The sequence below is a fragment of the Loxodonta africana genome, chromosome 9 (genome assembly GCF_030014295.1).
Source record: "Loxodonta africana isolate mLoxAfr1 chromosome 9, mLoxAfr1.hap2, whole genome shotgun sequence".
Taxonomy (NCBI): Eukaryota; Metazoa; Chordata; class Mammalia; order Proboscidea; family Elephantidae; genus Loxodonta; species Loxodonta africana.
This window is the reverse complement of record NC_087350.1, coordinates 13717089-13741633: the sequence shown is the minus strand read 5'-3', so window position 1 is coordinate 13741633 and position 24545 is coordinate 13717089. Positions and strand designations below refer to the sequence as shown.

Sequence of the window (24545 nt, the reverse complement as noted above, 5' to 3'; positions counted from 1 at the left end):
AGGACAATATGTTACCACTTTCATAATGCTTATATGTACCAGGCACTGTTTTAGCACTTTAGATGTTTACTCCTTTAATCCTCACAATACACTGTAAAATAAGCATTATTATATTCTCTATTTTATAGGTGAAGAACCTGAGGTACAGAAAGGATAAGTAATTTGCCCAATGTTATATAGCTGGGCAAAGGCAGACCTAAAAATCAGTCAGCAGTCTGGTACCACAGCTAGCTAATTGGTCTTTTGTTTCTTATAGATTTTGCTAAATTATTTTTCCAATTTGTCATTTGTGTTTTAGCTTTAGTTTTTTTAACTTGAGTTTTAACTTATACAGTCAAATCTATTCATCTTTTCCTTTATGAATCCCACTTGGGATCATTTTGTTGGCCTTCCAGGGTAGGAAACAAAGCACGGATGAGAAAGTGGAGGGTAATGTATTTCATATCTACTTTTCCAAACTTGGAAACGTTGGTGGCATAGTGGTTAAGTGCTACAGCTGCTAACCAAAGGTCAGTAGTTCAAATCTACCAGGCATTACTTGGAAACCTGATGGGGCAGTTCTACTGTGTCCTACGGGGCCACTATGAGTTGGAACCAGCAATAGGTTTTTTTTTTTTTTCAAATGTACCTAGAACTTTCAGATAAATATGTGAATAAAACAGGAGAAAGGCTCATAGTGCTGTAGGACCCCTTGGTATAAAATCTATTCTACAACACAGTGACCCAGCAGTCTCCACCATATAGGTGAAGCCCGTATCACCTCTAAACTGTGATACTGAACAGTACCCTAATTGATCTCCTTGTTAACTACTTTCTTCCCACCTCAGCTTACATCATCTTTGTCAGATTTCATTTAATTACATTTTCAAACATTTCCAAGCTACCACACTACTACTGTGTTAAGTATTTGCGATAGAGGTGAACAACAGCTTAACCCCAAATTTCTTTCCCTTAACTCCTCTGTGGGCATGCTGTCTCCTTTCTGATCACATCTTCCTCCCAGCCTTGGGAATCTTTCCTAAATCTCCTCCATCCTTCAGGCCCAAGCTCACCTTCTCCCTCCTCTATAAAGGGATTCTTGCTCACTTTAGCCCACAAAATAAACACTCCATCTTCTTAACTACGTTGGCGTTAATTACACTAACAGGAGCGCTTCAAGGATAACCGAGATCAGATGCACTGGGTAAACTGTAAAATGCTCTTTAAGATACAGTTCTGTTACAGATGAGTACTCAAGTTTTTCTTAAAATGACAGTTGCAATGAATTAGTAAACGAACAGCTAGACTCCAGGTTTTGGGGCTCCCAATCATAGGCTTAGAACTGTCAAAGGCCTTAACTAGTGATTTCTGGAGTCTTAGTTCACAAAGTCATAATGGGGATGGACGAAAAACTTGTAAGGCTAACAAAGGCTATTTTATGTTTTAGATTAATTTTAAAATAGGAAAATTAGGGATTGCTTTGAAAGCCATTTGTAGACAAAATCTTCAAAACATGGGATAGAGGGCTGGAAAAAAAATAAAAAGATACTTAATGGGATAAGGTTATCTATCATGGAACCGATAATTTTACGGATGAGCAAGCTGAGGCTTAGAGGGAATTGGTCTTGCTCAGGCCTCCTGAGTGGGGCGGAGCTGGGCCTCTAGTGGGGCGCGCAGAGTGAAAACGCTCCCTGAAAGCTGGAGTAGGTCGGCGCAGCGAACCCGGCTCCCCGCTCGCCCGGCTCCTCCCCGGAGCCGCACTCTCGGCGGCCTAGTGACTGGCAACCTGTCCATCACGCGCGGCGGGACCAGCTCGCCGCGGAAGGCAGTGCCAGGAGGACGGCCACCGCGCCGCCACTCTCCTCGCCCTCCAATAGGAAAGGGGGAGCGGACCCAGAGGGGGCGGCTCCACGCCCGCCTCTTCCCCGGTGGCCCGCCTCCACTCGGGGGACCAGGAGCGCTCGGGATCTGGAGGGGGCGGGCCCATCTGCTCCCCGCCAGTGGGATTTGGGAGAACCCAGCTCGGCGGAGGCCAAAGGGAGAGACGTGTGTCAATCGCCCGACTCCACCAATGGGCGGGCGCGCGACCTGCGAGCTCCTCGCGCGCTCCGCCCCCGCCCGGGCCTCCTCTGCTCCCCGCGGTGCCTTCCCTTAGGCTGCCGCGGCGGCGCTCGCCCAACACCTCCATCCGGGTCCTCGCCGCGGCTCCTTTCCCGGGCGGCGCCGGCGGGAAGCTACGGGCGCAAGCGGGGGCTAAGGCCACTCCCGGCCGCGACGGCGGGCGGAGGCCTTTTCCTGAGCCTGAGGTGGGTATGGGAGGCGGGAAGACGAGCAGAGGGCGGTCGCCATTTTCTTTTCCCTCATATCACCTGCATCGGGCTGGGAAGGCGGAGACCTGCGGCCGGGTCCGAACTTGCTTGCGGCATGTCCCCCTTTGGGAGCCGCCCGGTTCCCCACTCCCTGCAGCAGGCCTAGGTTGCGCCCCAGAGGTCGAGCTGGTGTGCCGGTCCTGCGCCGGGCAAACCGCGTGCGGAGGCCGCGGCTGGAATCGCGGGCTCCTAGTCCGTTAGGGCGGCGCGGGGGATGGGGAGGGGGATGGGTGCCGCGTGGCCGCATTTGGGCCGGTCCCCAACCCCCTTCACTTCCCGCCCAACTCATTACAGACAAGGCGGGGGGAGGGGGTCATTCTTCACATTCTTTACCCCCTCGCCCCTCCCCCCACTTCTTCAATCAAACTTGAGGAGAGTGGAAGTCCCGCCCTCCGAGCCGGTGCCCATTGGCAGTTGCTTCCTTCCGCCGTAGCGTGACTGGCTGTGGGTGCTGCCAGCTTCTCTATGACGTCGTATCCGCTATCAGGTTTGTGGGCCGGGGAGACCTTGGCCTTGGGGGTTGGGATGAAGGAGGGAAGGTAGGAAGTGCGGGGGAGGGGAGGCGGGGAGGCGGGAGAGCTCTGGGGCTGGCTCCTTTTCCTTAATCCACTTGGCTCAGTGCATCCTCCCATCATGCGAGCAGCTGCTGCGGTTGGAGGGCTGCCGCAGCCGTCCTTGGCGAGGGGGAGGGCAGTGGCGGGAGAGGAGGAGGAAATCATATCCAGGGGGATGGTGCTGGTAGATTGTTACTTAGTGTCACCGGAAACTGCCCTAGCCTTTTGACTCAAGGCTGCAGTCTCCGAGTTCCTTCCAAAAGGCTAGCTAATGACTCTGGCGTGCTGTAGTGTGAGGAGTGTGATAACCTTTATGTCCTTGGCCCGCAAAGCTTTCGGTCTTTCTAACTTTTTACAGTAGGTCTTGGTCCCCTTCCATATTAGAGGTAATGTTGTGTATTTTACTTGTTTTTCGGCTCTTTTTTTTTTTTTTTAATGAATTTTTGTCAATCTAAGGAGAAGAGGGTTGGCAGTCAGGAAAACCATATTAGAGACAGTGGTGTTAAATTCTTGAAGTCAAGAGACTGGATGAGTTTTTTTTTTTTTTAAACTTTGTTAATACTGTTCTCTTGGCTCTGAGTTTTTGTGGGGGTTTTTTGGCACTCAGTTTTTAAAGTTAAAATATCTTCTAGCATTCCCCTGCATTTGTAGAAATAAATCTTATATTGACTTGACAGTCATTCATTGTAAGGAAATTAAATGTCAAACTGTATATAATTTAGCGAATAAAATGTTTGTATTTAAATTTTTATGCTGTATGGCAGTTCACTTCAGGGGATGTGTGTATGGGTGTGTTTAAGAAAGTAACAACTTGGGTTTTTGAGTGGGTTTTGTGAGGCTGTTTTGATTTACCCAGTTGCTAAAAAGTTTGAAACTTAAAAACTTTCAGAGAGGTAGACAAATGACTTAACATCATCTAAATTCAGTTTCTAAATAGCGTTTTAAAAAGTGGTTACTTTGGTACAGATGTTGTAGTTGATGTAGCAGAAAAAAATTAACCCATTGGGGATGTGACGTTGCAGTGACAGGCAGAAGGCTTTCTTTTTCCCCGAAATATTAAAACAGGCAGTGCATCTCCCCACCCCCACTAATTTGAAGCTCTGTTGAATTTGAGACTCAAATCTTCCAAGTCTGAAAAATGGAGGGAAACAAATACCTGCATATAAGAAGAGTAAGTTTGTAAACAGTTGAGTTCAGCTTTATGTAGTGAAGAAACCAATATTATTCAAAGAGGTTTCATACTACTTTTTAAGGACATTTAATTTGTTACTGTTAATTTTTTAGCTTAGGGCACAGCATCGTAGATACTGTACCTTTTATTTGCATAGTTAATAGATTTACTAATAGTGGGAATAGCTCGGTATTTAACAAAACCAAAGCAAACCTGGTGCTGTCGAGTTGATTCTGACTAATAGCTGCCCTGTAGGACAAAGTAGAACTGCCCCATGAGGGTTTCCATGGAGCGCCTGGTGGATTCGAACTGCCGAACTTTTGATTAGCAAGCTGTAGCTTTTAACTACTACAGGGTTTCCAGCCCCGCTCAATATTAAGAGCTCTAAATCAGTGTTGTGAACTGCAGGTCCTAATTATTGGGTCAGTGGATGGTAATCAGGAGCCCTAGTAATGAAGTGGTTAGAGTGCTCAGCTGCTAACTGAAAAGTGGGCGATTCGAACCCACCAGCCAGTCCACTGGAGAAAGATGTGGCAGCTTGCTGTTGTAAAGATTCACAGCTTTGGAAACCCTAGGGGCAGTTCTACCCTCTCCTATAGGGTTGCCACGAATTGCAGTCAACTCAAAATTCAACTCAACCGTGGTGGTTTTGGGGTGGGCATCAGAATTAAAAAAGAAAAAGTGTTCTGCATGAAACTTTTGAGCTGGTTATATGAGTGTATCCAAAAAAACTCAAGCCCGTATAGTCATAAAATACCTTTTCTGAGGGACAGTGTAAAAGAAGTTTAAAAAACAGTCCTTATGAAGGGTTTTTTCCTCATTTATAGTGTTGCTCTTCTGAGTATTAAAAGCAGCCCTGTTTACTTATATTTGGTGGAATGTGTTTCTCTCACTTTAATTTTCAGGATTTGGAAAATAAATTTGCCATTAATGACTAGCGTGTGTGTTAATCATTTAATATTTTAAGTAGTTTGAGACGCTTTTACTAGGATAGTAAAGGATCTTTCCATCCCAGAATATTAATTGTGGGTGATTTTTCCCTGTCTGCATGAGAATAGGAGAATCCGGATCCCCAGTAATGAGTTGTCAGCCACATTGCCTCATGTCACCGGAGGACTGGAGTAAAGGAAGCCTGGTCACTGCGTGTTCTTTGCCTAGGTGAAGTTCTAAACACCGCACAGTCATTTTCGAGTGGACTACGTTAAGTTGCTAGATAGACTGAGCCATTACTTTTTTATTTGGACTGAGTCTTTGAAATTCAGAGTGTATTTTACACTTTTAGCACATCTCACATTTCAGGTGTTCATTGGTGACATGTAATGAATACCATAATGGATGCTGTAGTTCTGGGGTATTGTCTAGCAGCTTTTCAAAACTTTGGTTTCTGTAGTTGAGTATTTACTGTTTCAAATTAATCTGTCAGAAATGTTCCCTGTCTCTCCACAGCCTCATTTCAAATGTGAGGAAATTATATCTGGAGATGTTGTAGGCATTTTCTAGATCTAAGATTTAAGTATTCTGAGCCCCATTGCAGTGGATATCTTAACTACATCATTGTTGAGTATTATTTTTGGTTCTTTAGGGATATTTAGATGATACGTTTTAAAATGGCAGATACTAATGTGGAGATGACTCAGGAGCATTTTATTAGTTATTATCCTTTTCTGCTTTGAGTCAGTGTTCAAGTTTTACTATTTTTCTGTTCACCTGTGGCTCTCTCACCTCCCAGTTTTTATTTGGTCAATTACATGATTGCTTAGTGCCACGAGGCGGTCTTTTCTTGCTGAATTTAGCGTTGTACTGTATAGCCTATGAATTTTCTACTAAGAATGTAGTTAATTATAGTAAACTGGCTGGAATCTAGGTTAAATAACTAGAACTTATCTTTTCTTGGCTTGGTGGATGCGGAGACTGTGCAGTGATTTTTTTTTTTTTAGCCCTAGGGAACATAGCAGTACAATGGGAATAGGAAGGCAGAAGGTTTTAAAAGACTGAGAAATGCTATGTATAATGAGTGTTAAGCAGAACAAATCACCCAACTGGAATACCTTGTGCCTTACCTTTAATATTTGTGTGCATTATAGGGTTTGCAGCAGAATTTACTATTAGATATTCAGAGGTAGCTGAGAATGGCTTTGACATTGCAGGAAGGTTGGCTCAGAATTAGCACTTTGCATTGGAAATTCTACAAAGGAATACTTGGTGCTGGCCACTTACCATGGAAGCAGCAGTCAGGAAATCAAACAACATATTGTATTGGGCAGATCTGCTGCAAAAGATCTATTTAAAGTGTTAAAAAGCAAGGATGACACTTTGAGGACTACGGTGCATCCAACCCAAGTCATGGTATTTTGAACTGCCTCATATGCATGCGAAAGGTGGACAGTGAATAAAGAAGACCAAAGAAGAATTGATGCCCTCGAATTATGGTGTTGGTGAAGAATATTGAATATACTGTGGACTGCTAGAGGAATGAACAAATCTGTCTTGGAAGAAGTACAATCAGATTGCTCCTTAGAAGTGAGGATGGTGAGACTTAATCTGACATACTTTATACGCGTTGTCAGAAGGGACCAGTTCCTAGAGAAGGTGAAGTAGAGGGTCAGCAAAAGAGAGGAAGACTGTCAATGAGATGGATTGACACAGGGGCTACGACAGTGCGCTCAAGCATGGCACTGATTTTGAAGATGGTGCAGGCCTGGGTAGTGTTTTGTTCTGTTGTACATACGGTCATTATGAGTTGGAATTGACTTGCTGGCTCCTGACAGGAACAGCAATTTCAGAACATTTTCATTACCCTGAAAAGAAACACTGTACCTATTAGCCGTCGTTTCTATTCCCTGCCCCCCAGCCCTAGACAACCACTAATGTACTTCTTGTCTCTGTGGATTGTTAGTTCTGGATATATCATGTGATGGAATAAAAACATGATCTTTTGTGTCCGTCTTTCCCTTAATATGTTTTCATGGTTCATTAGCATTACAGCATGTATCAGTATTTCATTCCTTTTTATGGCTGAATAGTATTTCATTGTGTGGATATACCATATTTTGTTTACCTCTTCACCAGTCGATGGCTATTTGGGTTTTCACTTTTTTGGCAATTAGGAGGTATGCTGGTAAGAACATCAGTGTACAAGTTTTTATGTGAGCACCTGTTTTCATTTCTTGAGGTATATACCTGGAGGTGAATTTCTGGGTCATATGGTTACTGTTTAACTTTTTGAGTAAGTGCAAAACAGTTTTCCAAAGCAGCTGCACCATTTTAGATTCTCAGCAACAGTGGATGAGGATTCCAGTTTCTATACATTTTGGCCAACACTTGGTTGGTTATCTGTTTGATTATTATAACCATTCTACTGGGTGTGAAGTGATATCCCATTGTGTTTTTGATTTGCGTTTCCCTAATGATGAATGATGTTGAGCATCTTTTCATATGTTTATGAGCCATATATTTGGAGAATTATTAAAATCTTTTGCCGTTATATGTATTAGACTATTTGTTCTAGGTTATTTTTATACATAATGTGAGATAGGGGTTCACGTTCATTCTTGTCATGTGGCTATCCAGTTGTCCCAGTACTATTTATTGAAAAAACTATTCTTTCTCCATTGAGTTATCCGGGCACCATTGTTGAAAATCAGTTGATGATAGGTATATGGGTTTATTTCTGGACTCCCTCAATTGTGTTCCATTTATTTGTGTCACAGAGTTTTTGATTACGTATTTTGGTTACTAAGTCACTGCGACATAAGTTTCTTGGACGTTAAATTTAGAGTTTACCATAAAAAATAAGTAACCTAACAGTCCAAAAAGTTCCATCGCCGTTGAGTTGATTTCGATTCATGTAGACTGTGCGTGTTACAGAGTAGAGCTGCTCCATTGGGGTTTCTAGGCTAGAATCTTAATGGGAGCAGATCACCAGGTCTTATTTCTGAGCTGCCACTGGGTGGGTTCAAACCAGTAACCCTTAGGTTATTCGAGTACAGGCTGTTTACTCCAGTATGAAGTTGGTAAATTTAAAACTAATGTTTAATACAGTTTAGATAATTTGACTTTAATATTTTAATCATAAAACTTAACTGATTGTATTGCTTTGTTCAGAATATTGTACCAAGAAGTTAAATATCTTGGTCCATCTCCTTGATCCCCACGTTGTTGTTGTTGTTAGATGCTGTCGAGTCGGTTCCAGTGCATGGTGACCCCGTGCACAACAGAACGAAATACCACCCCGGCAGAACGAGATACCACATTGCGGCCTTGCGCATTTTCACAATCATTGTCATGCTTGAGCCCATCGTTACAGCCATTTTGTCCATCTCGTTGAGGGTTGTCCTCTTTTTTGCTGACCTGCTTTACCAAGCATGATGTTTCTTCTCCAGGGACTGGTCCCTCCTGATGATATGTCCAAATAAGATCCTATTAGTACCTTTCTAACTAAAGGAGGTATCCTGGCCCTGACTCAGATCCAGTAATGTTTGGTGTTCTGTGAATAAGACCACTTAGTGTTTGCTGGCATGGGATAAATGAGTAGGTTCCTTTAAGGATTAGTTTTTCTTTGTCTATATTTCTTTTTTTATATAATTTTATTTATTTTTATTAACTTTTATTGAGCTTCAAGTGAACGTTTACAAATCAAGTCAGACTGTCACGGTTAAGTTTATATACATCTTACTCCGTACTCCCACTTGCTATCCCCCTAATGAGTCAGCCCTTCCAGTTTCTCCTTTCGTGACAATTTTGCCAGCTTCCAACTCTCTATCCTCCCATCCCCACTCCAGACAGGAGATGCCAACACAGTCTCAAGTGTCCACCTGATATAATTAGCTCATTCTTCATCAGCATCTCTCTCCTACCCACTGTCCAGTCCCTTTCATGTCTGATGAGTTGTCTTCGGGGATGGTTCCTGTCCTGTGCCAACAGAAGGTTTGGGGACCATGACCGCCGGGATTCCTCTAGTCTCAGTCAGACCATTAAGTCTGGTCTTTTTATGAGAATTTGGGGTCTGCATCCCACTGATCTCCTGCTCCCTGAGGGGTTCTCTGTTGTGCTCCCTGTGAGGGCAGTCATTGGTTGTGGCCGGGCACCAACTAGTTCTTCTGGTCTCAGGATGATGTAAGTCTCTGGTTCATGTGGCCCTTTCTGTCTCTTGGGCTCTTAGTTGTTGTGTGACCTTGGTGTTCTTCATTTTCCTTTGCTCCAGGTGGGTTGAGACCAATTGATGCATCTTAGATGGCTGCTTGTTAGCATTTAAGACCCCAGACGCCACATTTCAAAGTGAGATGCAGAATGTTTTCATACTAGAATTATTTTGCCAATTGACTTAGAAGTCCCCTTAAACCATGGTCCCCAAACCCCCGCCCTTGCTCCGCTGACCTTTGAAGCATTCATTTTATCCCGGAAACTTCTTTGCTATTGGTCCAGTCCAATTGAGCTGACCTTCCATGTATTGAGTGTTGTCCTTCCCTTCACCTAAAGTAGTTCTTATCTACTAACTAATCAGTAAAAAACCCTCTCCCTCCCTCCTTCCCTCCCTCCCCCCCGCTCCTCGTAACCACAAAAGTATGTGTTCTTCTCAGTTTATACTATTTCTCTTTGTCTATATTTCTTGATAGCAGTTCTTGTTTGGCACAAAGGGTTAAGCACTCCACTACTAGCCAAAAGGCTGGTGGTTCAAACTCATCCAAAGATAGATGCCTCAGAAGACAGGCCTGGTGGGCAGCTTCTGAAAGGTCACAGCCTTGAAAACGCCTGTAGAGCAGTTCTACTCTGTGCATGAGTCAGAATGAATTCCACAGCAACTAAAAACAACCGGATTTCTTGTTAATGAAAAGCTCGCATCCCTTTGTGCATTATTAGTGCATTTAACGTGGATTCTGCATGATGTGCAGAATTTTTAGGTTCTGACATTACTAGTTTGCATTAGAAGCTTTTGTGTTTCTTGGTAATGAATTTATTTAATGTTTGGTTTCCTAAAGAATAAGTGATTTCATGAATCTTTATTTGTAATTGCTATGGTAGGTGGGCTATTTCTGAATCGTATAAATATATGCTTTTAGTTGTAGATTCAGATAACCAAGCATTTAAAATAATATTAACCAAATAGAGAAAAAAGACAGTGCAACATCATATAAAATGTACGCACAATTTAAAGTACTGATTTTTTGGGAGGTTTGTATAAAAATGTTGTCGTTAAACTTTATGTTGAGTGAGATTAAGTGAATGAAAGTGGCCTGATACTTTTTTTCCTTTAATCACACAGGGAAACAAGGATTACCAAGGAGAAAGCCTTCCTGTGCTGCTCAGCTGGTGGTCCCTTTGCAACATTCATCCTTGAAGTTCTCTTCACTGCGGGATGAGGTAGTAGGTTGTATAGTTTTAGGGTCACACCCACCACTGGGAGATAACTATACAATCTACTGTCTTTCCTAACGTGATAGAAAAGTCTGCATCCGGGCTACCTCATTGAAAGTTGATAATGATTTGTACAATATTTAAGATTAACTTGTATTAAATAGTTGTTGTACAACATTTCTTTATAGTGTGCAAGTCAGTTGTTTATTTTTCTAGAGATAAAGCAAAAATCTTTAGCAAGTAGACTGGATGGGGGGGTAAGGAAATTTTTTGCTTGTCTCATTTCTTCATGTCAGAATAAGTGTATATTTTATTTTGATTGATGTTGATAATTTTATGTTGAATTTTCTTTCACAAGAGATTGTTCTCCATTCCAGAAGAAAAGATTGCTCTATCAGAGTGAGGTAGTAGATTGTATAGTTGTGGGGTAGTGATTTTACCCTGTTATGGAGATAACTATACAATCTATTGCCTTCCCTGAGGAGTAGACTTGCTGCATTGTTTTGTTTTTATACAGATAATATTAAAACTCAAAAGAATTTAGATCTTCTTTTGTATTTACAGTTTACGTGTATGTTGGTTGGTAATTTTCCTGTTTGAAATATAGTATACCTACGGTAGACATGATGATCCTGAATTTCTGATTTCCAAGTATGGTATATTTCAGAATTTGAAATTTAGCAAAATAGCTCAAAGGGTGGAATAAGGAAGTACCCTTCAGGAAATCTTAATAGGACCAGCCTCTTTGGAATCATAAACAGGTTCAGTGCCCTACATTCTGGTACACATGTCCAGGGTGAGGTACTATGGACGGTAATGGTCACTCTAAACCTGAAGGGCATTATCTGAGCCTAAATGGAGTCAGGCTGATTATGAGGCATTCATTCCCCAGTTTGGGTTTTTGGGGTGACCTTGTGGAATCCTGTGACCACTGCTTCATTTGGTGTGTGTTGATTTGGACATGTTTCACTCTCCAACCTGGAATGGAAGAGTTGGGTTCTGGGTTCTACCCTTGCTCTTTGGTAAGTTACTAAGACCTCAGCTTTGTCCACTAAACCTGTAGTGGTCCTTCTTTCACAAAGGGGAATCACCTAAATTCGTCAGATGGGAGAACCCTTAGTTTGTTACTTAAAAAAAAGTGAAAGGATAATGCTGGAAGGTGCTGCTTGAGTTTTATTATCCATAAAGGCCTGTGTTTCGGCTTTCTTTTAGTGGCCAAACCATATGCTACCTTGGGCCTTATAATCAAGCAAGGAGTAAAACTCCCTGTGTTAAGTGCTTGCTGTTTAAACTATTTGTTTGGGGAGAAGAGGAAAAAGAAGCTAAGTGTGAAGATGAGGGACAGGTCCTGAATATTTTCGTTTACCCTGGATCTTAATTTCAGAGATAATCTAGAGTTCAGTATCCCTGGGAGTAGGAACTTCGCGTGAGAGAAAACATTAAATTCTCCCTTGGCTGGGCCGAACCTAAGGGATTTATCTTAGGCCAGATTTATGGTTTTTATTTCATACTGCATGGAGAGTTGGTCTTTCTTATAAAGTGGACATATAAACATTGGAAAACCTTTTACATTCGTTCGTTTTTAAAATAATATTTTATTGTTCTGGGTAGAGGTTTACATAGTAGTTTAGGTTCCCATTCAGCAGTTTCTACACAGATTTTTCAGTGACATTGGTTACATGCTCCACAATACATGAACATTCTCATTATTCTGGTTGTTCTGTTTGCATTAGTATAGTTTTTTTTGCCCCTTTACAGTCTCATCTTTGTTTTAAAGTAATTGTTGACTGATTGGTTTCATAGGTGATTTTTTTTTTAAAGGAGCACAGTATTTATGGGTAATATTAATTTTTGAGCCAATCTGTTATTTAACCACAGGGTAACATTAAGGGTTAGTTTCAGTTCAGGGTTTGAAGAGTGTATGAGGGAGGTAGACTTGGGGAGTCGTCATTAAGTCTCAACCAGTCCAGTAAGTCTTTTTTTTTTTTTAAGGAATTTGAGGTTCATTTCCACATTTTACTCCCATTCTGTCATGGTCCATCAATTGTGGCCTTTATCAAAACATTTAGGTAGTGGTACCCGTCACCATCTAGTTCTATTCTCAGGGTAGATGAGACCATGTGTGATTCATTTAGACTATTTGTCCTGTAGGTGGTTTCTTCTTTGAGTCTTTGATTTCCTTCTTTTTCTTTTTCTCAGATGAGTATAGCCAGTAGTACTATCTCAGATGGCTGCTCTCAAGTTTTTAAAACCCCAGATACTACTCACCAAACTAGGCTGTACAGCGTAACTTTATGAACTATATTATGCCAGCTGACTAAGTTGTCCCATGATATCATCTTCCCAGTCCTTCAGACCCAGAAATCCAGTCCCGTGAGGTGTTTGGTCATGGCCAAGACATACCCATAACCATGTCCCCTAGATGCTTTGTTATATATGTGAATATATGTGTATACAGTTACTTAGGTACATAAATACATCCATATGTATATATGTATACACATAACATGGGGCCCTGGTGGTGCAGTGGTTAAGAGCCTGGCTGCTAACCAAAAGGTCAGCAGTGCGAATCCACCAGCTGCTCTCTGGAAACCCTATGAGGCAGTTCTCTGTCCTGTGGGGTTGCTATGAGTGGGAATCAACTGGACGGCCGTGGGTGGGTTTAGTTTATACCCATATATGCCTACATACGTACATACATACCTGTGCATACTTTCTGGCTTATTTTACTGTTTGAAAATTATATATTCCATAGCAATTACCAACAGATCCTTTTCCTTGTATACATTTTACTGACATCATTTACCTTCTTAAGCTGTGACACTTAACCCTCCTTTAGTTTTACCTTTCTGATCACCAAAAATAACAAGTGTCTACTACATTTGAAGAAGTACACAGCATCAGGATTGGAGGAATACTCATTAACAGCCTGTGATATGCAGATGACACAGGCTTGCTAGCTGAAAGGGAAGAGGATTTGAAACAGTTACTGATGAAGATTAAAGCCTACAGCTGTCACTGTGGATTGTCGTTGTTAGGTGCTGTCAAGTCGGTTCCGACTCACAGCAACCCTATCCACAACAGAACCAAACACTGCCTGGTCCTGCGTCATCCTTACAATCGTCATTATGCTTGAGCTCATTGTTGCAGCCACTGTCAGTCCACCTCGTTGAGAGCCTTCCTCTTTTCCGCTGACCCTGAACTTTGCCAAGCATGATGTCCTTCTCCAGGGACTGATCCCTCCTGACAACATATCCAAAGTACGTAAGACACAGTCTTGCCGTTCTTGCTTCTAAGGAGCATTCTGGTTGTACTTATTCCAAGACAGATTTGTTCATTCTTTTGGCGATCCATGGTATATTCAGTATTCTTCGCCAGCACGACAGTTCAAAGGTGTCACTTCTTCGGTCTTTCTGTATTCATTGTCCAACTTTCATATGCATATGATGCAATTGAAAATACCATGGCTTGGGTCAGGCGCACCTTAGTCTTCAAGGTTGACATCTTTGCTCTTCAACCCTTTAAACAGGTCCTTTGCAGCAGATTTACCCAGTGTGCAACGCGTCTTTTGATTTCTTGGCTGCTGCTTGCTGCTTGCATGGCTGTTGATTGTGGATCCAAGTAAAATGAAATCCTTGACAGCTTCAGTCTTTTCTCCGTTTATCATAATGTTGCTCATTGGTCCAGTTGTGAGGATTTTTGTTTCCTTTATTTTGAGGTGCAATCCATACTGAAGGCTGCGGTCTTTGATCTTCATCAGTAAGTGCTTCAAGTCCTTTCCACTTTTAGCAAACAATGTTGTGTCATCTGCGTAACACAGGTTGTTAATGAGTCTTCCTCCAATCCTGATGCCCAGTTCTTCTTCATATAGTCCAGCTTCTCGGATTATTTGCTCAGCATACAGATTGAATAGGTATTGAAAGACTATAACCCTGACGCACACCTTTCCTGACTTTAAACCAATCCGTATCCCTTATATTCTGTCTAAACAACTGCTTCTTGATCTATGTAAAGGTTCCTCATGAGCACAATTAAGTGTTCTGGAATTCCCAATTTTCACAATGTTATCCATAATATGATCCACAAAGTTGAATGCCTTTGCATAGTCAGTAAAGCACAGGTAATCATCCTTTTGGAATTCTCTGCTTTCAGCCAGGATCCATCTGACATCAGCAGTGATATCCCTGGTTCCATGTCCTCTTCTAAAACTGGCCTGAATTCCTGGCAGTTCCCTGTTGATATACTGCTGCAGCCGTTTTTGAATGATCTTCAGCAAAATTTTGCTTGCGTGTGATATTAATGATATTGTTCTAAAATTTTCATGTTCGATTGGGTCACCTTTCTTGGGAATAGGCATAAATATGGATTTCTTTCAGTCAGTTGGCCAGCAAGCTGCCTTCCATATATCTTGGCATGGACGAGTGAGCACCTCCAGCGCTGCATATGTTTGTTGAAACACCTCAATGGATATTCCATCAATTCCAGGAGCCTTGTTTTTTGCCAGTGCCTTCAGAGCAACTTGGACTTCTTCCTTCAGTACCATTGGTTCCTGATCATATGCTACATCTTGAAATGGTTGAACATTGACTAATTCTTTTTGCTATAATGACTGTGTTTCTTCCATCTTCTTTTGATGCTTCCTGCATCGTTTAATATTTTCCCCATAGAATCTCTCACTGTTGCAACTTGACGCTTGAATTTTTTCTTCAGTTCTTTCAACTTGAGAAACGCTGAGCATGTTCTTCCCTTTTGGTTTTCCATCTCCAGCTCTTAGCACATGTCATTATAATACTTTACCTTTTCTTCTCGAGCCACCCTTTGAAATCTTGTGTTCAGGTCTTTTACTTCATCAATTTTTCCTTTTGCTTTAGCTGCTCGACGCTCCAGAGCAAGTTTCAGAGTCTCCTCTGACATCCATCTTGGTCTTTTCTTTCTTTCCTGTCTTTTCAGTGACCTCTTGCTTTCTTCGTGGATGATGTCCTGGATGTCATTCCACACCTCGTTTGGTCTTCGGTCACTAGTGTTCAATGCGTCAAAATCCGTTCTTCAGATGGTCTCTAAATTCAGGTGGGATATATTCAAAGTTATATTTTGACTCTTGTGGACTTGCTCTCATTTTCTTCAGTTTCAGCTTGAACTTGCATATGAGCAATTGGTGGCCTGTTCCACAGTCGGCCGCTGGCCTTGTTCTGACTGATGATATTGAGCTTTTCCATTGTCTCCTTCCACAGATGCAGTTAGTTTGATTTCTGTGTGTTCAATCTGATGAGGTCCATGTGTATAAAAACCCAAAAACCAAACCCACTGCAGTCAAGTCGATTTCAGCTCATAGCGACCATGTGTGTAGTCGCTGTTCATGTTGGTGAAAGGAGGTGTTTGCAGTGAAGAAGTTGTTGGTCTTGAAAAATGCTATCATTCGATCTCTGGCATTGTTTCTGTCACCAAGGCCGTGTTTTCCAACTACTGATCCTTCTTCGTTTCCAACTTTTGCATTCCAGTCACCAGTAATTAGCAACGCACCTTAATTGCATGTGCGATCAATTTCAGACTGCAGCAGCTCATAAAAATGTTCTATTCATCTTTGGCCTTAGTGGTTGGTGCGTAAATTTGAATAATAGTTGTATTAACTGGTTTTCTTTGTAGGCATATGGATATTATCCTATCACTGACAGTGTTGTACTTCAGGATAGATCTTGAAATGTTCTTTTTGATGATGAATGCAACACCATTCCTCTTCAAGTAGCCATTCCTAGCATAGTAGACTATATGTCTGATTCAGAACGGCCAATACTAGTCCATTTAGCCCACTAATGCCTAGGATATCGACATTTATGTGTTCCATTTCATCTTTGATGATTTCCAGTTTTCCTAGAGTCATACTTCGTACATTTCAGGTTCCAGTTATTAATGGATGTTTGCAGCTGTTTCTTCTCATTTTGAATCGTGCCACATCAGCAAATGAAGGTCCCGAAAGCTTTACTCCGTGCACGTAATTAAGGTCGACCCTACTTTGCGGAGGCAGCTCTTCCCCAGTCATCTTTTGAGTGCCTTCCAACCTGGGGGGCTCACCTTCCAGCACTATATCAGACAGTGTTCCACTGCTGTTCATAAGGTTTTCATTGGGTAATGCTTTTCAGAAGTAGACTGCCGGGTCCTTCTTCCTAGTCTGTCTTAGTCTGGAAGCTCAGCTGAAACCTGTCCTCCATGGGTGACCCTGCTGGTATCTGAATACCGGTGGCATAGCTTCCAGCATCACAGCAACACGCAAGCCCCCACAGTACGACAAACTGACAGACATGTGGGGGTCAGTATGGATTACACCTCAACACAAAGCAAAAATCCTCACAACTGGACCAATAAGCAACATTATAAATTAAGAAAGAATCGAAGTCAAGGATTTCATTTTACTTGGATTCACAATCAGTGCCTGTGGAAGCAGCAGTCAGGAACTCAAATTATTGGGCAAATCTGCTACAAGAGACCATTTTCACGTGTTAAAAAGCAAAGATGTCACTGCACTTGACCCAATTCGTGGTGTTTTTAATCACCTCATACACATGTGAAAGCTGGACAATGAATAAGGAAGACCGAAGAATTGTTAATGCCTTTGAATTATGGTGTTGGCGAAAAATAATGAGCATACCATGAACTGCCAGAGTGAAATAATCTATCTTGGAGGAAGTACAGCCAGAAAGCTTCTTGAAAGTGAGGATGGTGAGACTTCGTCTCACGTATTTTGGACACATCAGGAGGGATCAGTCCCTGGAGAAGAATATCGTGCTTGGTGAAGTTAGAGGGTCATTGAAAAAGAGAAGGACCGTCAAGTAGATGATTTGAGGACAGTGGCTGCAACAATTGGGTCAAACATGGTGATTTTGAGGATGGTGCAGAACCAGGCGGTGTTTCATCCTGGTGCACATAGAGTTTCTGTGAGTAGCTACAGAGTCAAGGGCTTCCAATAAGTCGTCTCTAGAGGGTGAATCCCCTCTACGACCTCATCCTTGGTAACCGCTAATGAACATCAGCTTCTGTTTATGTACCTGTTTTGTCATATCATAATGAGAACATACATATTTTTAATTTATTGATTTATTTCATTTAACATATTCTCCAGGTTCATTCATGTTCCAAAATGTTTTGGGAACTCATTTTTCTTTATTGCTGAGTAGTAGTCGATTGTATGTCTGTAGCACGTTTTACTTTTCCATTCACCCATTGATGGGCACTTAGAGTGTTTCTTTTTGCTGTTGTAAATAGCGTTGCAATGAACATAAACAGTGCCATCGATTCGATTCTGACTCGTAGTGACCCCATAGGGTTTCCAGGGCTGTAAATTTCTATGGCAGCAGACTGCCACATCTTTCTCCCGCAGAGCCGCTGGTGGTTTCTAACTGCTGATGTTTCGGTTAGTGTCAAAACCCCAGTGCTGTCGAGTCGAATATAGGTGTGTGTATTTGTTCTTGCCACTGTTACTAAATTTTTAGGGTATATAATACGGAGGAGTGGAGTTGCTGGGTCACGTGGTAGCTCTACCAGTAGTTCCTTGAAGAACTGCTGGACTGTTTTCTCCAATACCATTTTGTATTTCCACTAGCAGCAAGGGGCTCTAGGTTCCTCACATCCTCTCTGGCACTTACTATATATCCTGTGGGTTTTTTTTTTTTTAAATCTTGGCCATCTGTTGTAGTGGGAGTGAAACGGTATCTCATTGTGGTCTTGATTTGCATTTCTTTGATGTCTAATGATGTTGAGCATCTTTTCATATGCCTGTTGGCCCTTTGAATATCGTCTTTGATGAAGTGTCAGTTTATGTTCTTTGTCCAGTTTTTGATTGGGTTATTAGTCTTTTTGTCGTTAAGTTGTAGATAACCAAACCAAACTCGTTGCCGCTGAGTTGATTCTGACTCATAGTGACCCTGTAAGGTTGTTGTGTATTTCAGGTGTTAGACCTTTATCACTTATAATGTTTCCAAAGATTTTTTCCCAGTCTGTAGGTTACTGTTAAGATTTTTTGATAGTTATAAATATAACTTTTATGAAGTTCCAGTTGCCTGTTTTGTTTTCAGTTGTTCATGCATTCGTTGTTGTGTTTGATATAATCTAGCATTGAAAAAGTTAGGTTCTAAAGCTTTGCTCCGGTGTTTTCTTCCAAGAACTTTACGGTTTTAGATTTAATATATAGGTCTGTGATGCATTTTGAATTAGTTTTTGTGTATGGTGTTGAGATATGGATTTTACTTCATTTTTCTGCATGTGGAAATTCAGTTTTGCCAGTGCCATTTGTTGAAGAAATTGTTTCTTCCCCATTGAATGGATTTGGCTCCCTTGTCAAGTATCAATTGATCATGTTGTTGTCGTATACTGTCGAGTCAATTCCGACTCAGAGCGACCCTGTAGGACTGCCCCACAGGGTTTCCAAGGAGCAGCTGGTGAATTTGAAGTGCAGATATTTCGGTTAGCAACCCGAGCTCTTAACTACTTCGCCACCAGGGCTCCGTAGGTGTTTGCATTTATTTCTGGATTTTCAATTCTATTCCGTTGGTCTGTGTGTCTGTCATTAAACCAGTACTAGGCTGTTTTCATTACTGTGGCTTTGTAATACGTTTGAAGTCAGGCAGTGTGAGGCCTCCTACTTTGTTCTTTAAAATTGCTTTTGCTGTTTGGGCCTCTTGTCTTTGCATATAAAATGGAGGATTAGTTTTTCGACTTCTGTAAAGAATGCTGTTGAGATTTTGATTGGGATTGTGTCGTATCTGTAAATCTCATTGCGTAGTACCAACATCTTGACTATATTAAGTCTTAGAATATAGAACGTCTCTCCATCTGTTTAGGTCTTTATACTCTTTTGGAGCCCTGGTGGTGCAGTGGTTAAGCATTTGGCTGCTAACCAAAAGGCCGACATTTCAGATCCACTATCCGCTCTTTGGAAACCCTAAGGGGCAGTTCTGCCCTGTCCTATAGAGTCGCTGTGAGTCAAAATCGACTCAACTGCAATGGGAATTAGTCTCTTATAGCATCATTTTATAATTGTCATTGCATAAATCTTTCACGTCCTGGGGCAAATTTATTCCTGTATATTTTATTTTCTTAGATGCCATTATACATGGAGTTGTTTTTTAAATCTTCTTTTCAGATTTCTCATTGCTGGTGCATAGAAACCCAGCTGATTTTTGTGGTTGACCTTGTGTCCTGCAACTTTGCTAAATTTCTCTGTTAGTTCTAGAAGCTTTTCAATAGATTTTTTGGAATTTTCAACTTATAGGATTGTCTTGGTTATGTAGTGCTGCTATAACAGAAACACCACAAGTGAGTGGATGGCTTTAACAAAGAGAAGTTTATTCTCTCACGGTCCAGTAGGCTAGAAGTCCAAATTCAGGGTGCTGGCTCCAGGGGAAGGCTTTCTGTCTCTGTCTGCTCTGAAGGAAGGTCCTTGTCATCAGTCTTCCCTCGGTCTGGGAGTATATCTCAGCGCAGGAACATGGGGTCCAAAGGACACACTCTGCTCCCAGCACTGCTTTCTTGGTGGTTTGAGATCCCCAACTCTCTGCTTGCTTTGCTTTTATCTCTTGTAAGATAAAAGGTGGTACAGACCACACCCCAGGGAAACTCCCTTTACATTGGATCAGGGATGTGACCTTTCTAAGAGTGTTACAGTCCCACCCTAATCCTCTTTAACATAAGATTACAATCACAAAATGGAGGACAGCCACACAGTGCTGGGAATCATGGCCCAGCCAGATTGATACACACTTTTTTTGGAGGACATAATTCAATTCATGACAAGAATCATGTCATCTGTGAATAGGGATAGTTTTACCTTTTTCTTTTCAACTTTTATTTGTTTTTCTTGCCTTATTGTTCTGGCTAAAAATTTGAGTATAATATTGCATAGGAGTGGGGGGCATCCTTGTCTTATTCCCATTTTCAAGGGTAAAGTTCTCAAATCTTTCTCTGTTGAGTATAATGTTGGCTGTTGGTTTTTTTATAAATATGTCCTTACTCATTCTCCTTTTATTCCCATCTTTTTAAAATTGTGCCTTAGGTGAAAGTTTACAGCTGAAGTTAATTCCTCATTCCAAAATTTATACACATACTGTTTTGTGACATTGGTTGCAATATCCACAATGTGACAGCATGCTCCCCCTTTCCACCCCAGGTTCCCTGTGCCTATTTGTCCAGTTCCTGTCCCTTCGTGCCTTCTGATCATGGTTTTGGACTTAGAGCTGCCCATTTGGTCTCATATATTTGATTGAACTAAGAGGCATGTTCCTCATGTGTTTTTGTTTTTTTTTTTATAGCCCTGTCTAATCTTCGTTTGAAGAGTGGGTTTTGGGAATGGTTTCATCTTTGGGTTAACTTTATTCCTTTATTGTTAAGGGTTTTTATTAAGAATGAGTGCTGGACACAACTAAACACTTTAAAGGACAGAATAGCTGGGGCTGGGGCCTGGGGACCATGGTTTCAGGGGACATCTAGGTCAGTTGGCATAACAAAGTTTATTAAGAAAATGTTCGGCATCCCACTTGGTGAGTGGTCTTTGGGGTCTTAAAAGCTTGCAGGTGGCCATCTAAGATGCGTCAATTGGTCCCAACCCATTTGGAGCAAAGGAGAATGAAGAATACCAAAGACATAAGGAAAATACTAGCCCAAGAGACAAAAGGCCGTGTAAACCAGAGATTCCATCAGCCGAGGACCAGAAGAACTAGATGGTGCCCAGCTACTATCAGTGACTGCCCTGACAGGGCACACAACAGAGTCCCTGACAGAGTGGGACAAAAAAAAGTGTGGAGCAGAACTCAGATTCATGGAAAAAGACCAGACTTATTGGTCTGACTTAGATTGGAGGAACTCCTGAAGCTATTGGCCTCTGGATGCTCTGTTAAGCCAGAACTAAAACCATTCTTAAAGCCACTCTTCAAAGATTAGACTGGACTGTAAAACATAAAATAAAAGGAGGAGTATGCTCCTTTGTTCAAGCAGATACATGAGCCCAAATGGGCAGTTCCTGTCTGGAGGCAGGATGGAAAGGCAGGAGGGGCCGGGAGCTGGTTGGACGGACACGGGTAACCCGGGTGGAAAGGGGGAGTGTGCTGTCACATTGTGGGAATTGCGAAAGTGTCACATAACAATATGTGTATAAATTTTTGCATGAGAAATTAACTTGAACTGTAAACTTTAACCTAAAACACAATTAAAAAAAAAAATGGGTGCTGTGTTTTATTGAATGCCTTTTCTTCATCGATGTAGATGATCAAGTGTTTCTTTTCCCTTGTTCTTTTAATGTGATGTATTAGATTTTCTGTTGTTGAACTAACCTTGTATTCCTGGAATAGATTCCACTTGATGATGATATATAATTCTTTTAATATGCTGTTGAGTTCTGTTTGCTAGTATTTTGTTGAAAATTTTAGCATCTATATTCATAAGGAATATTGGTGTTTAATTTTCTTGTGGTGTCTTGTCAGCTTTTGGTACTAGGGTAATGCTGGCTTCATAGAAAAAGAGGGAGTATTCCTTCGTTCTTTATGTTTTGGAAGACTTTGAACAGGATCGGTGGCAGTTTTTCTCTAAATGTTCCATAGAATTCCCCATTGAAGCCCCCTGGTCCTGGACCTTTTTTTTTGTTGGGAAGCTTTTTATCACTGATTCAGTCTCTTCGCTTGCTATGTGTCTGTTGTTTTCTACTTCATTTTGAGTCCGTTCAGTAGGTGATGTGTACATTCATTGCCCTTTTTGTGTGCCAAAGAAAATAAGTGAGAAATTGTCTTTGACTTAAGCTTTGTTAAATTGACAAGTTGCCGAACTCACTGTATGGTGAGTATAGGGATGGAGTTCTGTGGTTTTCTAACACAGGTACATTCTGCCTGGATATCGTTATCATTTTATAGCTCTCAAAGATCATAGGAAAAAATAAAACAATGTACAAAATGATATCTCAGGTTCATCATTCATTTCTGACAATAATTGCAAGAAAGTTAGAAGTTTCAATAGAGAAATAGCATGTAACTTTTCTGCAGATGTTACAGTGGAAGTGTATAAATGTGATCTATTATTCAAATTGTAGGATGAAACCTCTCCCAACTTACAGTCCAGAAAAACACCAATCTCTGTGAGGTTTACTGTTTCCCATGTAGCAGATTTACAGGTCCAGAACTAAATTTGCCAGCACCTGTTCTTTGGGGATGGTGATGTAATCGCATTTCTGGGGAAAGTTTTTTTTTTTTTAAGTGTACTTTAGATGAAGATATACAGAACTAGCTTCTCGCTAAACAGTTAATACACTGTTTTATGACATTAGTTAACAACCCCACGACATGACAACACTCTCCCTTCCTGACTTTGGGTTGCCTATTACCAGCTTTTCTGTCCTGTCCTGGCTTCTAGTCCTTGCCACTGGGCTTTTGTGCCCTTTTAGTCTCCTTTTGTTTTATAGGCCTGCCTAATATTTGGCTAAAGGGTGGACCTCAGGAGTGACTTCATTACTGAGCTAAAGAGGTGTCTGGGGGCTATACTCTTGGGGTTTCTCCAGTCTCTGTCAGGTCACTAAGTTTGGTCTTTTTTTGTGTCTGTGTGTGTGTGTGTGTGAGTTAGAATTTTGTTCTGCATTTTTCTCCAGCTCTGTCCTGGAGAAAATCATCTATTGTGATTCCTGTTAGAACAGTTAGAGGTAGGTGGTAGCTGTTCACCGTCTAGCTATACAGGACTCAGTATGGAGGATGCTGTAGCAGTTGCGGTCCATTAGTCCCTTAGACTAATCTTTCCCTTGTACCTTTAGTTTTCTTCATTCTTCCCTGCTCCCGAAGGGGTGATATCAGTGAAATATGTTAGATGGCCCCTCACAGGCTTTTAAGAACCCAGCTGCTACTCACCAAACTAGAATGCAGAACATTTTCTTTGTAAAACTATGTTACGCCAGTTGAGCTTAGACATTCCTCAAGACCGTGGTCCCCACAGCCCTCAGCCCAGCAATTTGGTCCCTCACGGAGTTTGGATGTGTCTATGGAGCGACCATTAACCTTGCTTTGTACGAGTTGTGCTGGCTTCCCCAGACTTGGGTAGTGTCTTACCCTTCACCAAAGTTACCACTTACCTGTTGTCTTACCCCTCTCCTCCCTCATAACCATCAAAGATTGAAGAAACACTCTTAAAATACCTCCATAATGAGTTTGGTCATCTCTAAAAGTTTATTTTAAAGTATTTAAAAAATAGGTCAGAATTTGCTTGTTAACTATAATTTAGGAGCCAAGAACTCTTAAGGCCTTTGAGGCTCAGTGGGGGCTGGTTGTAACTAGAAAACAGGTATCTAAAGGGGATAGTAAGTTAATTTGCTCCAGTTGAGTAGTGGCAAGCATATATATACATAGTGTCACCTACTTACCAAGATAAGCTGGAAATGTTATGAAATCCAGTATTTAAATTTTCATAGTGTATTAAATGTTTTTAAAAATCTGTTTCTAATAAAATGGTGGTGGACTGGCTATTAGGCTTCTTGTTCACACTCTTTGATGTAATTGAATTACTTTCTGGTTCCTTTGTAACTTGATCGAGGTTTGTTTTAGAACGTTTGTGGTTTTTGCCAACATCGTGGCCAATGATACCTTTATAAAAGTATCTGTGGAAGAATTCTAATTGGTTTGAATTTGAAATAAAATGGCAAAGAATATGGCCTAATGTAACAGGTTAACTTGCAGTGCATCTGCCGAATGGAAGACCAACAAGAAACAAAGTGGGTTCCTAGGAAGAGGTAGTAGGTTGCATAGTTTTAGGGCAGGGATTTTGCCCACAAGGAGGTAACTATACGACCTGCTGCCTTTCTTAGGGCCTTATTATTCTGCGGTAATCTGTTTGCTACTTTGGTTTGGTTTAAGCGGAGTTCTTACTGCAGGTTAAATTAAAACAAATTTTTCTGTAAGTGAAAACATTGCAGGAATACCAAAGGAAGCAGTGTTGGGATTAGTGATTTATAAACGGCAGCATGGTGCCAACATTAGCTGCTAAAAGTCAACTAATGAGAATTTGAGACTTCTGAAGGATATACCTGGTTGCTTGTGTTTCTCGCTTTGGGGTCACTGGAAGGTAGAAGCATTTTTTTCCCTCAGGCCTCTTGTCGTTTCCCCT

The 24545-nt window shown here is 41.5% G+C and overlaps 1 long non-coding RNA gene across 1 annotated transcript; it reads left to right on the top strand.

The window, feature by feature from the left end:
- The first annotated feature begins 2101 nt into the window (after positions 1-2101).
- On the top strand, positions 2102-17714 carry LOC135232416 (uncharacterized). The gene is made up of 2 exons (XR_010322929.1): positions 2102-2285; positions 10336-17714. It is a non-coding gene; the product is annotated as an uncharacterized LOC135232416 (long non-coding RNA).
- The last annotated feature ends 6831 nt before the right edge of the window (positions 17715-24545 follow it).